The 14,722-nt window shown below is 31.5% G+C and overlaps 1 long non-coding RNA gene across 1 annotated transcript; it reads right to left on the bottom strand.

Annotated features, from left to right (window-relative positions):
* Positions 1 to 13,237: 13,237 nt before the first annotated feature.
* Positions 13,238 to 13,631, bottom strand: LOC120419637 (uncharacterized). The gene is made up of 3 exons (XR_005605761.1): positions 13,505 to 13,631; positions 13,358 to 13,444; positions 13,238 to 13,307 (listed from the first exon to the last, which is right to left on the bottom strand). It is a non-coding gene; the product is annotated as an uncharacterized LOC120419637 (long non-coding RNA).
* Between the last annotated feature and the right edge of the window lie 1,091 nt (positions 13,632 to 14,722).

Genomic DNA, 14,722 nt, shown 5'->3' with positions numbered 1-14,722 from the left:
GAGAACATCATACCTGTCAAAATGTCTAACCTCAAAATTTTGTCGCGAGTTAATTTTCTCCTCTATATCGTTCATCATTTTTACAGTTGAACAGCTTTACCAGAATGATTCAGAAAATAAGCTTGATTGCGTTCTGCCTACTTGCTTCCTTCGTTTTTTTTTGTATTGAAAACATGTAATGAATACGCTATACCAAGGTTGTTAATTGATAAAGTTATCGTCGATAATATTATCGTCTGACGATAACGATAATGGTTAACTCATTCCAAAATCGATTAATTCAACCATATCATGTTAAATGTTAAATTTTCAATGCTTTAACTAAGAATATATATTTTTTAAATCTAGTAAGTTTCAAAGTTTGATATGTACTCAAAATTCTTCACAAAATACCGTATTTTCCTGAAAATACTCAAATTTTCATAATTTGCAATATTGGTATCAAATAAAGCGAAATTTTGTATGCTTTTTCACTTTATTAGAGTTTTTTTTTAAACTAAAAGTTCCACAAAATACCGTATTTTTTGGAAAATACTCAAAATTTCATAATTTGCAATATGGGTGTCAAACAAATTAAAATTTTTATGTGCTCTTTCAATTTATTAGTTTTTTAAATACTAGATATTTTTTAACAAATTACCGTATTTTTCGAAAACATTCAAATTTTCAAAATTTGCATTATATGTATCAAACGAATTGAAATTTTGTATGCTTTTTCAATTTATGAGAGTTTTTTGAAAGAACTAAAATTTTCACAAATTACCTTATTATTTAGAAAATACTAAAATTTTCATAATTGCAATATGGGGATCAATTGATACGAATTTTGCATGCTTTTACACATTGTTAGAGTTTTTTTGAAAATACAAAAAAAAATCACAAAATACCGTTTTAGAAAATAGGGTGAAATTTGTTCGGTGCCGAAAATTTGACGTTTTTCTTCGGTTTAGAGTTTTTTTTCATTGGCAAATTCCAAGAAAGTTTCTGATGTTTTTTTTTCTCGGATTTGTTTGTGTTGTAAGTGAATCTACATGCTGAAGACAAAAGGGAAGCTCTGCGAGATTTTTGTTTTTGTGTGGCGTAACGGAAAGGATTTCCGTTTAGTTCCAGCCGTTCCGGCAAGGCCAGTAGCTGGATTCGAAGATGTTCTAGTGAAGCAACAGCATCGTATTCGATGTATATTCGGTTTGTCGAATGCATTGGAGACCCTTGGTGAGATCTTTCCATGCGTTTTTTTTTGCTAGATAATTCATATTATATTCTATTGAAATATCCTTCCTACCCCACCCCATCCTCCATGTCCTTAATCCAAATTCCACCCCACCTCCTCCCTCTTCCCCCTCCTAAAATAATAATAATTACTTGCCAAATTTACACTTACACACCCAACCACAACTCATTCGGAGCGTTTGGTACGGTATGTCCACGCATCCTTCCTCCCCTGTTGATTCTGTGAAATGTGATCCGTTCTCAGAATCTGTCTCTGCGGTTAATGCAACGCAGTAGGCCTGGCCGCTTTAATTTTTGCAATACATGTTCGGGGTTACTCGGATGTAATGCAATCATTAATATTGACAAGAAAGGACTTGGGGCGTAATCCAACCAAAAGTTCTTCCAGGATGCTTTCTTCGGACTGGCTGCGCTTGTGTTCGATTAGATTAGATTAGATTAGATTAGATTAGAAATACCGTTTTAGAAAATAGTCAAATTTTCAAAATATACAATATGGGTATCAAACGAAGCGAAATTTTGCATGCATCATTCATACATTCAAATTGTGTATGCTTCATTAGGGGTAATATCAAAATCGATTTTCCAGCACAGCAATTTTTCAGTTCCTTTTGGGGTCCTAAACAACTCCCCAAAGTTTGGGAACGATAGGTTTAGTCCTCACTTTGCACAAATCGATTCAATTTTCCATATAAATTTGTATGGGAAAACCAATTTTTTTGGACTTTGATATTTATAAAATCCACGTTTCACGCTGTACTAAAACTGGATTCATTTTCGGATGCTCTGGAAGGTGCTCTGCAACTTTTCTGAAGATAGTATGGTGCTAGCCTGTCCCTGAAAGAAGATACAGCGTCCTCAAAACTCGTCTAAAACGTGATTTTCGAGCAAAAAACATATTTTAGACGAGTTTTGAACACGCTGTATCTTTTTTTAGGAGCAAGTTTTCACCATACTCTCTTCGGGAAAGTTGTAGAGCACCTTCAAGAGCAACTGAAAATGATTCCGGTTTTAATACAGCGTGATACGTGGATTTTATAATATCAAAATCTAAAAAAAAAAATCCCATGCAAATTTGTGTGGAAAATTGAATCGCTTTGCGCAAAGTGAGGACTAAACCAATCGTTCCCAAACTTTGAGGAGTTATTTAGGACCCCAAAAGGAACTAAAAAATTGCTGTGCTGGCTAAATTTGGACAACTTTATTTTTTTCCATACAACCATATTACACCCTAATGCTTCATATCATACAACAATTTGCATCGTTTAATTTCCATATTGCAAATTTAAAGAAATTAGAAATTGCGAAAAAATACGGCATTTTGTGAAAATTTTACTATTTTACAATAAAAACTCTAATCAATTAAAAAGCTAACAAAATTTCGCTTCGTTTGACATCCACATTGCAAATTTTGAAAATTTGAGTATATTCGAAAAATAATGAAAGTTAATTATTTTACAACAAAAAAATTAAATTAAATGAAAAAGCATACGAAATTTTGCTTCGTTTGATACCCATATGGCATATTTACAAAATTTAAGTATTTCCGAAAAAATACGGTAATTTGTAAAAATTTGATAATTTTCCAAAAAAAAAAAGCATACACAATTTTGCTTGGTTTGAAACCCATATTGCAAATTATGAAAATTTGAGTATTTTCGAAAAATACTGTATTTTGTGAAAATTTAAGTAATTTCCAAAAAAATACTTTAATAAGGTGAAAAAGCAAACCAAATTTCGCTTCGTTTCATACCCATATTGCAAATGTTGAAAATCTGAGTATTTTTGAAAAATACGGTATTTTGTGAAACAAAATGTGAAAAGCATACAAAATTTCGCTGCGTTTGATACCCATATTGCAAATTGTGAAAATTTGAGTATTTTCGGAAAAGTACGGTTTTGCTTCGTTTGATATCCATATGGCATATTTTAAAAATTTGAGTATTTTCGAAAATATATGGTAATTTGTAAATTTTTTAGTATTTTCCAAATAAAAAACTCTAATAAAGTGAAAAAGCATACACAATTTTGCTTAGTTTGATACCCATATTGCAAATTATGAAATTTGAGTATTTTCGAAAAATAATTTGAGTATTTTCGAAAAATACTGTATTTTGTGAAAATTTTAGTATTTTCAAAAAAAAAAAACTTTAATAAGGTGAAAAAGCAAACCAAATTTCGCTTCGTTTCATACCCATATTGCAAATGTTGAAAATCTGAGTATTTTTGGAAAAGTACGGTATTTTGTTGAGAATTTTAAGTACATATTTTACTTTGAAACTTACTAGATTAAAAAATATTCTTGAATTAATCGATTTTGGAAAGATTTTAAACATGAGTTATCGTCCATTATCGGCGATAAGATTTAAAACGCACATGTGACAAAACAGCACGTACTCGAAAAACTGTTGAAAACTGTCTAAGAAAAATGAAAGGGAGCGATCATACTCCTCAGTGGGGGGGGGGGGGGGGCGACGTCTCGCAAATGAAAGCTGTTTTGAAAACATCCACGTGATGCATGCAGCGCTAACTTCACGTGCAGAATTTGCAGCATCCCTCGACTTAAAGCCTTTGCCTTTGGTACCTTCGGGGAGAAGACAGCCATGATTGACAACTTCCTGCGGTCGCCGCCCAAAATAAAGACCAAATTTAATCATCTTCTTTTATTCGTTTTGCTCGTGCATGCAGGGCTTCGCAAAACGTGACACCCTAACGACGTGACGAGGGTGATCGTCGTCGTCGTTTCCAAGTTTTGGAGAGGTTTGATGCAATGCTTAATTAGCCGGATAAGCACGGCAGAGATTCGTTCATTAGGGTCGCTTAACGCTTCCCTAAATGACAGTGACGAGGGGCTTTGCTGCTTTTTTTTTGTGGTTTTATTGTGCTTGCGCGAAAATGGTTATGTGTTTGGGCAATGACGAAACAGTCGTGGCGAGAGCGAATGTTGGGCTTTTAATTTCTTCCGGAATGTCACCGATTTGGGGTCCTCTACGAACAATGAACTCGGAAAAGAAGGATTTCTGATATAATCTTAGCATAATTCAAGTCTGATACGTACTATACTTTCCCATAATTTCGCTGCCGGCTGCCAGATTGTGACATAGTCACACACAATATCTCTGAATTTGACAATTATACTATTTGAACCTTACCTTTAATGTTATATACCTTGATTAAGTTCTTTGAATCAAAGAGGAGGTCAAAAGATTTTGCAATTCCCAAATTGATTTTTGATACAGACCTTCACACATCAATCCATCCTAAGAATCGATGTCCTGGGACATCAATCTGCTCAATCAAATCCCCTCTCAGAACGTGTGAACTTCTCACGCACCTCCCTCCGCCTGTCAAAACAAGAAAACTCATCGAACTATTGCAGACCTTGCCAACCTTCCCGCCATCAATCACTTTGACTTACTATGCCTCAACAAATCGGGTGACCTTCTCGCAGCTGACTAATTGCAGCTTCCAGGCAACTTCAACTCCTCCACCTCCACCTCCACACCCGTAATTGCATGTTCCCCCCTTCTCCGGAGTCCGTCCGTGGGGACCGCACCCAGTCATTATGTCATAGAGACCTTGCCGTGACCATCAGCCGGAGACTTGCGCGCTAGGATGGGATCGACGTAGGGTTGAAAAGGTCCCTCTTTCACTCCGCTTCGCTGCGCCGAGTTGATAATCATCTACTCCTCCACCCCCAAGAAGCAGTGATCCGCATCATTGTAGGACTTCAAGGGACCGCGATCAAACCGAAGGTTTGGCGAATCTTGAAGACTTGGTTAAACGTTGCAAACGTGTCCCTCAAATATCTGGTCGCGACGATCGTCGCGATCCACGCGTTCCATTTCTTGAACTCCTCCGCGTCGCGGCGATGCATCTGAAGAACCTCGATGCGTGGAGGAATGCGGAGCCATACCGCGCTAACGGTTACTCAATACCTCGGAGTTCTTATTGATCTTGATGGTAGGTCAAAAAGCCGCGCGCGACTCTAGCTTAAGATCCAATTAACGGCTAGCCGTGGGGTGCCTTAATTTATGAAAACTGGACCACTGCTCAAATCGGGTAGCCGAGTGGACACACGATGAATACTAATTAGAGTGGGCTCTTTCAGCGGCGACATATCTTCTGCCCCATCTGGAATCGGCCAAGATCAAAGCGGTTTGCGATGGCGGCGTGGGGGTTTTGTTGGTTTACCCTGAGTGAAAGTCATTTGAATTGGTTGCTTGTAAGTCGAGCGCGCTGACAAAATGTGGAGAAAACACTGCTGTTTGAAAGACCTGTGTGCAATTACAACACTAATTTTGACCTTTTTTTACTCTTCTTTCTTCCTTTGCAGAGAGGTAAGCGACAGCGACAACCCCGCTGGAAAGTTTGTACTCCCAAATGTGATGAATGGGATTGTTGTAAGTACATGGTGTTATCAAATTTTTTCTCTTTCAAGAGAGTAATTAAGTTGAGGGTGTTTTGAAATAACAGAAAGATGTAATTCAGTCTGCTTGTATGGCAATCCAGAGGTCGCCGGTTCGAGTCCAGCGGTTAACGCTTCAAATTCTAGATGTTAAAATGGCTTTTTTCACCCTCTCCCCGTACCATATATTCGTACAAAGGAGTCCCAGAATGCGAGGGCTTGTAGATAAAAGGCAAATTAGTTAAAAGTTTTTTAAAAATTGATATTTTTCATACAACATTTAATTTTTTAGATTTTGAAAATTTGACAATTTTGTAGATTTGACAATTCGAAACCTTTTGTCTGGTTTTGCGGTTTTCCACAATAGTAAAATGTCCAGTTTTTCGACTTTTTAACAAATTTTTATTTTTTTCCCTTTTTTTCACAAAAATACAAATCAAATCTTACAATACTTTGAAAAACATAAAATACTCAATATACCTGTTATTCTTAAAATATCTACAAAACTTAAAATACTCAAAATAATAATAAAAAAAAAACAGTTAACAATTATCTTTTTTGTTTATGAATAAATTATGAAAGGTTACTTCCGTAATCGTGAACCAAGTTCAAGATTAAATGAATAGAAATTAATTTTCAAGATCAAAAAATATATCTGGTAAAAAAAATTTGATGAATTTAATGAAATCAAAAAATGGTATTCATGAATTCGTGCACAAAATTTTTGAATTCTAGAAAATTTTTAATGAGTTTTTTCAAAGGCGCATCTAAAATTTACGATTTTATGAACACAAATCATAAACTCCGGATTTCCAGATTAAATAGTTTGTTTGTCATGTCTGTGAATTAATAATACAGTAAAACATGGAAGAGCAATCATTTTTATTGATCGTTAAACAAGTTTGGTTCTATGACCGAAATCCAGGTGTTAGTATTACCAGTCATTTACACATCTACTTCATACACAAATACAAAAATGCAAATCTACAAAAAAAATATAAATAAAAAATCAAAAATAAAACTAAATCCAAAAAGAAAAATACAAAGAACACATTTTCTAGCGACTGAAACGATACGTTTTGGTTGATTAAAACATGAGTTCTTAACTTGTTACAACCAAAAAGAGTCAAAATTTCACTACACTCACTCCGTTGCAACGTCAATGAGTAAAATATGTGGCAAATAAAAATTTCAACTAGAAATTTGTTTTTCTTAGTCACTACTTTTAGACAATTTAACGCCGGAATCTATTACAAAAAAAACACTAGAATCCAAAACAAACTAAATATACTTCAATATTTAAAGCCTTTAAATACTCTAAAATCTTAAAATACTCTAAATCCTTAAACTACTTAAAATACTTAAAATACTTAAAATATTTAAAATACTAAAAATACTTAAAATACTTAAAATACTTAAAATACTTAAAATACTTAAAATATTTAAAACACTTAAAATACTTAAAATACTTAAAACACTTAAAATACTTAAAAAACTTAAAATACTTAAAATACTTAAAATACTTAAAATACTTAAAATACTTAAAATACTAAAAATACTTAAAATACTTAAAATACTTAAAATACTTAAAATACTTAAAATACTTAAAATACTTAAAATACTTAAAATACTCAAAATACTTAAAATACTTAAAATACTTAAAATACTTAAAATACTTAAAATACTTAAAATACTTAAAATACTTAAAATACTTCAAATACTTTAAATACTTTAAATACTTTAAATACTTTAAATACTTTAAATACTTTAAATACTTTAAATACTTTAAATACTTTAAATACTTAAAATACTTAAAATACTTAAAATACTTAAAATACTTAAAATACTTAAAATACTTAAAATAATTAAAATACTTAAAATACTTAAAATACTTAAAAAACTTAAAAAACTTAAAATACTTAATATACTTAAAATACTTAAAATACTTAAAATACTTAAAATACTTAAAATACTTAAAATACTTAAAATACTTAAAATACTTAAAATACTTAAAATACTTAAAATACTTAAAATACTTAAAATTCTTAAAATACTTCAAATACTTAAAATATTTAAAATATTTAAAATACTTAAAATACTTAAAATGCTTAAAATACTTAAAATATTTAAAATACTTAAAATACTTAAAATACTTAAAAAACTTAAAATACTTAAAATACTTAAAATACTTAAAATACTTAAAATACTTAAAATACTTAGAATACTTTAAATACTTTAAATACTTTAAATACTTTAAATACTTTAAATACTTTAAATACTTTAAATACTTTAAATACTTTAAATACTTTAAATACTTTAAATACTTTAAATACTTTAAATACTTTAAATACTTTAAATACTTTAAATACTTTAAATACTTTAAATACTTAAAATACTTAAAATACTTTAAATACTTTAAATACTTTAAATACTTTAAATACTTTAAATACTTTAAATACTTTAAATACTTTAAATACTTTAAATACTTTAAATACTTTAAATACTTTAAATACTTTAAATACTTCAAATGCTTTGAATACTTAAAATACTTAAAATACTCGAAATACAAAAAAAAAATGCTTAAAATACCGTCATCAGGGGTGACATTGGGTCTGGGGGGTGAGATTGGGTCATACAAAAATGCTGAAATTTGTATGACCCAATGCCACCCCTGTTGACGATACTTAAAATACATAGAATGCCTAAAAATACTTTTAAATAATAAAAACACTTTAACTATTTAAAATACCTGAAATATAAGAACATTTCTCGGGTGAGTTTTCAAAAAGCCGTAAGAGCCACCTCCGGCACTTATTTTCGTTTTTCCCTTAATTGAAACAATATTTCATTTGTTTTAAATTTAGAACATTTGAAGGACGTGTAGATAAATGATCTCTTCGTAAGTAGGTTGAATATCGATGTGAAAAGGGCTTTGTTTACCAATGGCTCTTACGTCTTTTTGAAAACTAATTCCGAGATTAGAGTACCTTTGTACCGTACCTTAATTTCCTTTGCTTTAAAAATTAAAAATACTTTGAAAACTTGAAAGCATTAAAAACATAAAGCAATAAAAAAAATGTTCAATACTTTAAAAATACCGAAAAAAATACTCAAAACTTTTAATTTATAAAAAGTATACAAAATTGTGCTGTAAAACCATTATTTCTGGGAAAAATCTGTACTGCAATCTTGATCAGTTCTGCTTAACGAGTTAGCAATCTTGGAAACGCACCATTTCCAAGTTGGTAAAATCAGCTACAATTTTAGATGGCTCAACTGAAAAATTAGTTGTTTCACCAATTTGAAGCCATCTTGTTAGAATTTTTAATTTTCATCGACCAACAAAATTTCCTAAACATGCTGATTCGAGACGATTTAAAGTACAAATTCTTTGTTTATGTGGTCACCAGTTGAATCTCCCGCTAAAACCAATATCATCCCAAGTTCAAAGCCGCACACGACATCCAGGTCTCCAAACTCTTTCGAAATGCCGGCCTTCTGCCCGCGGAAATACCTTGACAAGAGACTCCACACAAAGTGTGACCGTGAAGCAGTCGTGAGTCCATCGGAGTCCGCTTCGGTTTTGCTCCAGGGTCATCCCATGAACTCTTCAACCCCCCTCCCGCGCTTTCTTCCTGTGGGACTTTTTTCCGGGGCCGCCATCCCGCCAAAGGGAAGGAAATTAATTTATGAGATTTCAATTAAACGATGCTAGGCGTGTTCGGGCGGACCTTCCTCTAATGAAAGTCGGAACCAACGTGGCACGACTTTGGCCACAGAAAGCCAGGAGGATCGCTCATAATTTAGAGAGACCTGGACACCGGTGTGACACTGCCGGGCTGGAATTGGCCTGGAGCGGAGATTGCTGGAATTGTTTCAAGTTTAGGGTTCCCGCGGGATGCTGGCACCACAGACAAGTAGATTGCGAGTTTGAGGGGTGGAGCGACACAAGCGCTATCTGTTGGTCAGTAGTGGAAGCGTCTAATGTCAACATTGATTACGGAGTAACGTTGAAGTACGATTTTATTGGCTCCGAAAGTTTAGGTCTACCTGTCAAAACTCGCCAGGAATTTATTGAACTCCCCGCGGGCTTCAACCCAAGAAAGGGTCGTGATTTACAACAACTCGCTTAATGGAGTTTGAGAGTGATTATTGGGTTAAGGCGGCCACCGCCGCCGCCGCCGCCAAGTATTTGGATTTAGTGAGAGCTAATTGTTTGTAAAGCGCGTCTTCCCCCTGCAAAAGGAGAAGGCTCTGCAAGGAAAATGATTTAATTGAAAGCGCAAAGTCGAGACCGAAATCGTGACCAAGAGCGGCTGTGAATGTTGCACAGTCATGGCGCGGCCGAGGTTCAAAAGTCAATCTCCCGAAAATGACATAACTTTCGCCGCGCTGGCTGGTCGTAAAAATTGTAAAGAATCCGGAGAGGCAAAAAGCACTCCTTTCGCTGAAAAAGTGATGGAATTGCGATTGATTGAGATGCAAATGAGACCGGCCGCACCCTCGCCTCATCTATTTGACCCCGAGTCCGGCGAAGAATGGGGCTGCGCAAAACGGATTCCGAAGGGGGGCTGGATGTCATTGCATCATCGTTTGACGAAGCGGCAGATTTGGGCTTCACAGCTCTGTGACGCTTATTATGGGGTGTCGATGGGGCGAACCATCAATTTGTGTGTGTCTGGTTGGGGCTCTTCAAAGTGGACACCTTGGACGGGCCCCAAAACTTTGCGGGGGTGGAATTTGGTTGTGGTCGAATTAGTAGTTAAACGAGACTCAATTTATGGTGGATTAAGTTTCATTATGCTAATAAAAATTAATCAATTTAGTTTTACTAGCGAATCGGTTCGATTATGAGGTTTGTTTTATTGCTAATTGATGTTCCACTGATAGTTTTGAACTGCACAAGTGCAGCTTGTTGAAATAAGTGTTATGAGATCATCTTAAGATAAAAAAAGAGTTTGATTTAAAATTTACCAAATCGTATAACCCTTTCAGGACTGATGGGTCATTAGGGTGTAATATGGTTGTATAGAAAAAAATAAAGTTGTTCAAATTTAGTTAGCACAGTAACTGTTCAATTCCTTTTGGGGTCCTTAACAACTCCCTAATGTTTGGGAACGATTGGTTAAATCCCCACTTTGCGCAAAGCGATTAAATTTTCCATATAAATTGGTATGGAATATTTTTTTTTTGAATTTCGATATTTAAAAAATCCACGTTTTACGCTATATTGAAACCGGATTCATATTTGGATGCTCTGGAAGGTGCTCTACAACTTTCCCGAAGAGAGTATTGTGCTAACTCATTCCTATAAAAAGATACAGCGTGTTCAAAACTCGTCTAAAACGTGTTTTTTGCTCGAAAAACACGTTTTAGACGAGTTTTGAGAACGCTGAAGAAAAATTGCGGTGCTGGAAAATCGATTTTGTTATTACACCCAAAAATGAAAATTTCCAAAACTAGCTTATAATTTTCGTATGGTCGTAAGAATCAATTTCCCATCACCAAATAAAAAAATATTTTTTTTGAAAATTCAGGCCTCAAAGGAATAAGCTAGCTTAAAATTGATCAAACAGAAAATTTTAGTTGAATCAGCCAAAATTTCATCTTAATTTACCATTACTAGACCATGATTGTTGATTCGCTAACAAATGCTGCCAGCCTAAATCTGAATGACATAGAAATATTTTTTTATGTAATTTTTGTAGTTTTTGTAATTTTTGTATTTTTTGTGATTTTTGTAATATTTGTAATTTTTGTAATTTTTGTAATTTTTGTAATTTTTGTAATTTTTGTAATTTTTGTAATTTTTGTAATTTTTGTAATTTTTGTAATTTTGTGTAATTTTTGTAATTTTTGTAATTTTTGTAATTTTTGTAATTTTTGTAATTTTATGTAATTTTTGTAATTTTTGTAATTTTTGTAATTTTTGTTATTTTTGTAATTTTTGTAATTTTTGTTATTTTTGTAATTTTTGTAATTTTTGTAATTTTTGTAATTTTTGTAATTTTTGTAATTTTTGTAATTTTTGTAATTTTTGTAAATTTTGTAAATTTTGTAAATTTTGTAAATTTTGTATTTTTTGTATTTTTTGTCATTTTTGTCTTTTTTGTAATTTTTGTATTTTTTGTCATTTTTGTCATTTTTGTCATTTTTGTCATTTTTGTCATTTTTGTCATTTTTGTCATTTTTGTCATTTTTGTCATTTTTGTCATTTTTGTAATTTTTGTCATTTTTGTCATTTTTGTCATTTTTGTCATTTTTGTCATTTTTGTCATTTTTGTCATTTTTGTAATTTTTGTAATTTTTGTAATTTTTGTAATTTTTGTAATTTTTGTAATTTTTGTAATTTTTGTAATTTTTGTAATTTTTGTAATTTTTGTAATTTTTGTAATTTTTGTAATTTTTGTAATTTTTGTAATTTTTGTAATTTTTGTAATTTTTGTAATTTTTGTAATTTTTGTAATTTTTGTAATTTTTGTAATTTTTGTAATTTTTGTAATTTTTGTAATTTTTGTAATTTTTGTAATTTTTGTCATTTTTGTCATTTTTGTCATTTTTGTCATTTTTGTCATTTTTGTCATTTTTGTCATTTTTGTCATTTTTGTCATTTTTGTCATTTTTGTCATTTTTGTCATTTTTGTCATTTTTGTCATTTTTGTCATTTTTGTCATTTTTGTCATTTTTGTCATTTTTGTCATTTTTGTCATTTATGTCATTTTTGTCATTTTTGTCATTTTTGTCATTTTTGTCATTTTTGTCATTTTTGTCATTTTTGTCATTTTTGTCATTTTTGTCATTTTTGTCATTTTTGTCATTTTTGTCATTTTTGTCATTTTTGTCATTTTTGTCATTTTTGTCATTTTTGTCATTTTTGTCATTTTTGTCATTTTTGTCATTTTTGTCATTTTTGTCATTTTTGTCATTTTTGTCATTTTTGTAATTTTTGTAATTTTTGTCATTTTTGTCATTTTTGTCATTTTTGTCATTTTTGTCATTTTTGTCATTTTTGTCATTTTTGTCATTTTTGTCATTTTTGTCATTTTTGTCATTTTTGTCATTTTTGTCATTTTTGTCATTTTTGTCATTTTTGTCATTTTTGTCATTTTTGTCATTTTTGTCATTTTTGTCATTTATGTCATTTTTGTCATTTTTGTCATTTTTGTCATTTTTGTCATTTTTGTCATTTTTGTCATTTTTGTCATTTTTGTCATTTTTGTCATTTTTGTCATTTTTGTCATTTTTGTCATTTTTGTCATTTTTGTCATTTTTGTCATTTTTGTCATTTTTGTCATTTTTGTCATTTTTGTCATTTTTGTCATTTTTGTCATTTTTGTCATTTTTGTCATTTTTGTCATTTTTGTCATTTTTGTCATTTTTGTCATTTTTGTCATTTTTGTCATTTTTGTCATTTTTGTCATTTTTGTCATTTTTGTCATTTTTGTCATTTTTGTCATTTTTGTCATTTTTGTCATTTTTGTCATTTTTGTCATTTTTGTCATTTTTGTCATTTTTGTCATTTTTGTCATTTTTGTCATTTTTGTCATTTTTGTCATTTTTGTCATTTTTGTCATTTTTGTCATTTTTGTCATTTTTGTCATTGTTGGGGAGGATATTGAAGTTCCGTTGAGCGAAAACACCGTTTAATTGATGTTCATATTGCTAAAAGCTAAATTCCTTTATTACTATAAATTCCAACTTTAAATGTAAACAACTTACATTAGTCTTCAAATCTGCTTATCCTTCTCCAACCAATGCCAGCAGATTAAACTCGTACTTGACCGATTATGGCCTGACGTAGCGCTCCTAAATTCAATTCAATATTTAGGACATAGTTTTACAATTCATTCTAAGTATCTTACTTACAAATTGATTGTTTAATATAGTTAATATCTTTAAACAATCGCTCCTACATCGTGCCTACCACTTTTGCTCATCCAACCCACACATCGTCAATCACCGATCAATCGACCCAAACCTCTTGACATTTGCTGCCGACCTGTCCAATGTGACGTTTCGGGCACCCGCGGCGGCGCCTTGTAGGAACGACCAAGGCAACGCTGCGCTGCAACCTGGCCATAGGGAACCGGTGGTAGACGCCGTAACAGTCATTTTTGTCATTTTTGTCGTTTTTGTCATTTTTGTCATTTTTGTCATTTTTGTCATTTTTGTCATTTTTGTCATTTTTGTCATTTTTGTCATTTTTGTCATTTTTGTCATTTATGTCATTTTTGTCATTTTTGTCATTTTTGTGTTTTTTGTCATTTTTGTCATTTTTGTGTTTTTTGTCATTTTTGTCATTTTTGTCATTTTTGTCATTTTTGTCATTTTGTCATTTTCGTCATTTTTGTTATTTTTGTCATTTTTGTCATTTTTGTCATTTTTTGTAATTTTTGTAATTTTTTGTCATTTTTGTTATTTTTGTCATTTTTGTCATTTTTGACATTTTTGTCATCTTTGTCATTTTTATCATTTTTGACATTTTTGTCATTTTTGACATTTTTGACATTTTTGACATTTTTGACATTTTTGACATTTTTGACATTTTTGACATTTTTGACATTTTTGACATTTTTGACATTTTTGACATTTTTGACATTTTTGACATTTTTGACATTTTTGACATTTTTGACATTTTTGACATTTTTGACATTTTTGACATTTTTGACATTTTTGACATTTTTGACATTTTTGACATTTTTGACATTTTTGACATTTTTGACATTTTTGACATTTTTGACATTTTTGACATTTTTGACATTTTTGACATTTTTGACATTTTTGACATTTTTGACATTTTTGACATTTTTGACATTTTTGACATTTTTGTCATTTTTGTCATTTTTGTCATTGTTGTCATTTTTGACATTTTTGACATTTTTGTTTCTATAATAAAGTTTTTCAAAATGCAGAAATTAATCTTTCCCAAATTCAGTGTGTCAATCACCACACCAGTTGCAAATGATTCGAAATCGTTTCCAATGAACTCTCGATTCCAAGAACGAAGGTCGTTCGCGCTGTTGCAAAATTGACGGACTCCGCGAACCAAACTGCGAAATTAAAAACATTTCAAATCATCCGAAT

The sequence above is a fragment of the Culex pipiens genome, chromosome 1 (assembly GCF_016801865.2).
Source record: "Culex pipiens pallens isolate TS chromosome 1, TS_CPP_V2, whole genome shotgun sequence".
Classification (NCBI taxonomy): Eukaryota; Metazoa; Arthropoda; class Insecta; order Diptera; family Culicidae; genus Culex; species Culex pipiens.
The sequence above is the reverse complement of the archived record's forward strand: the minus strand, read 5'-3'. Positions and strand labels throughout refer to the sequence as shown.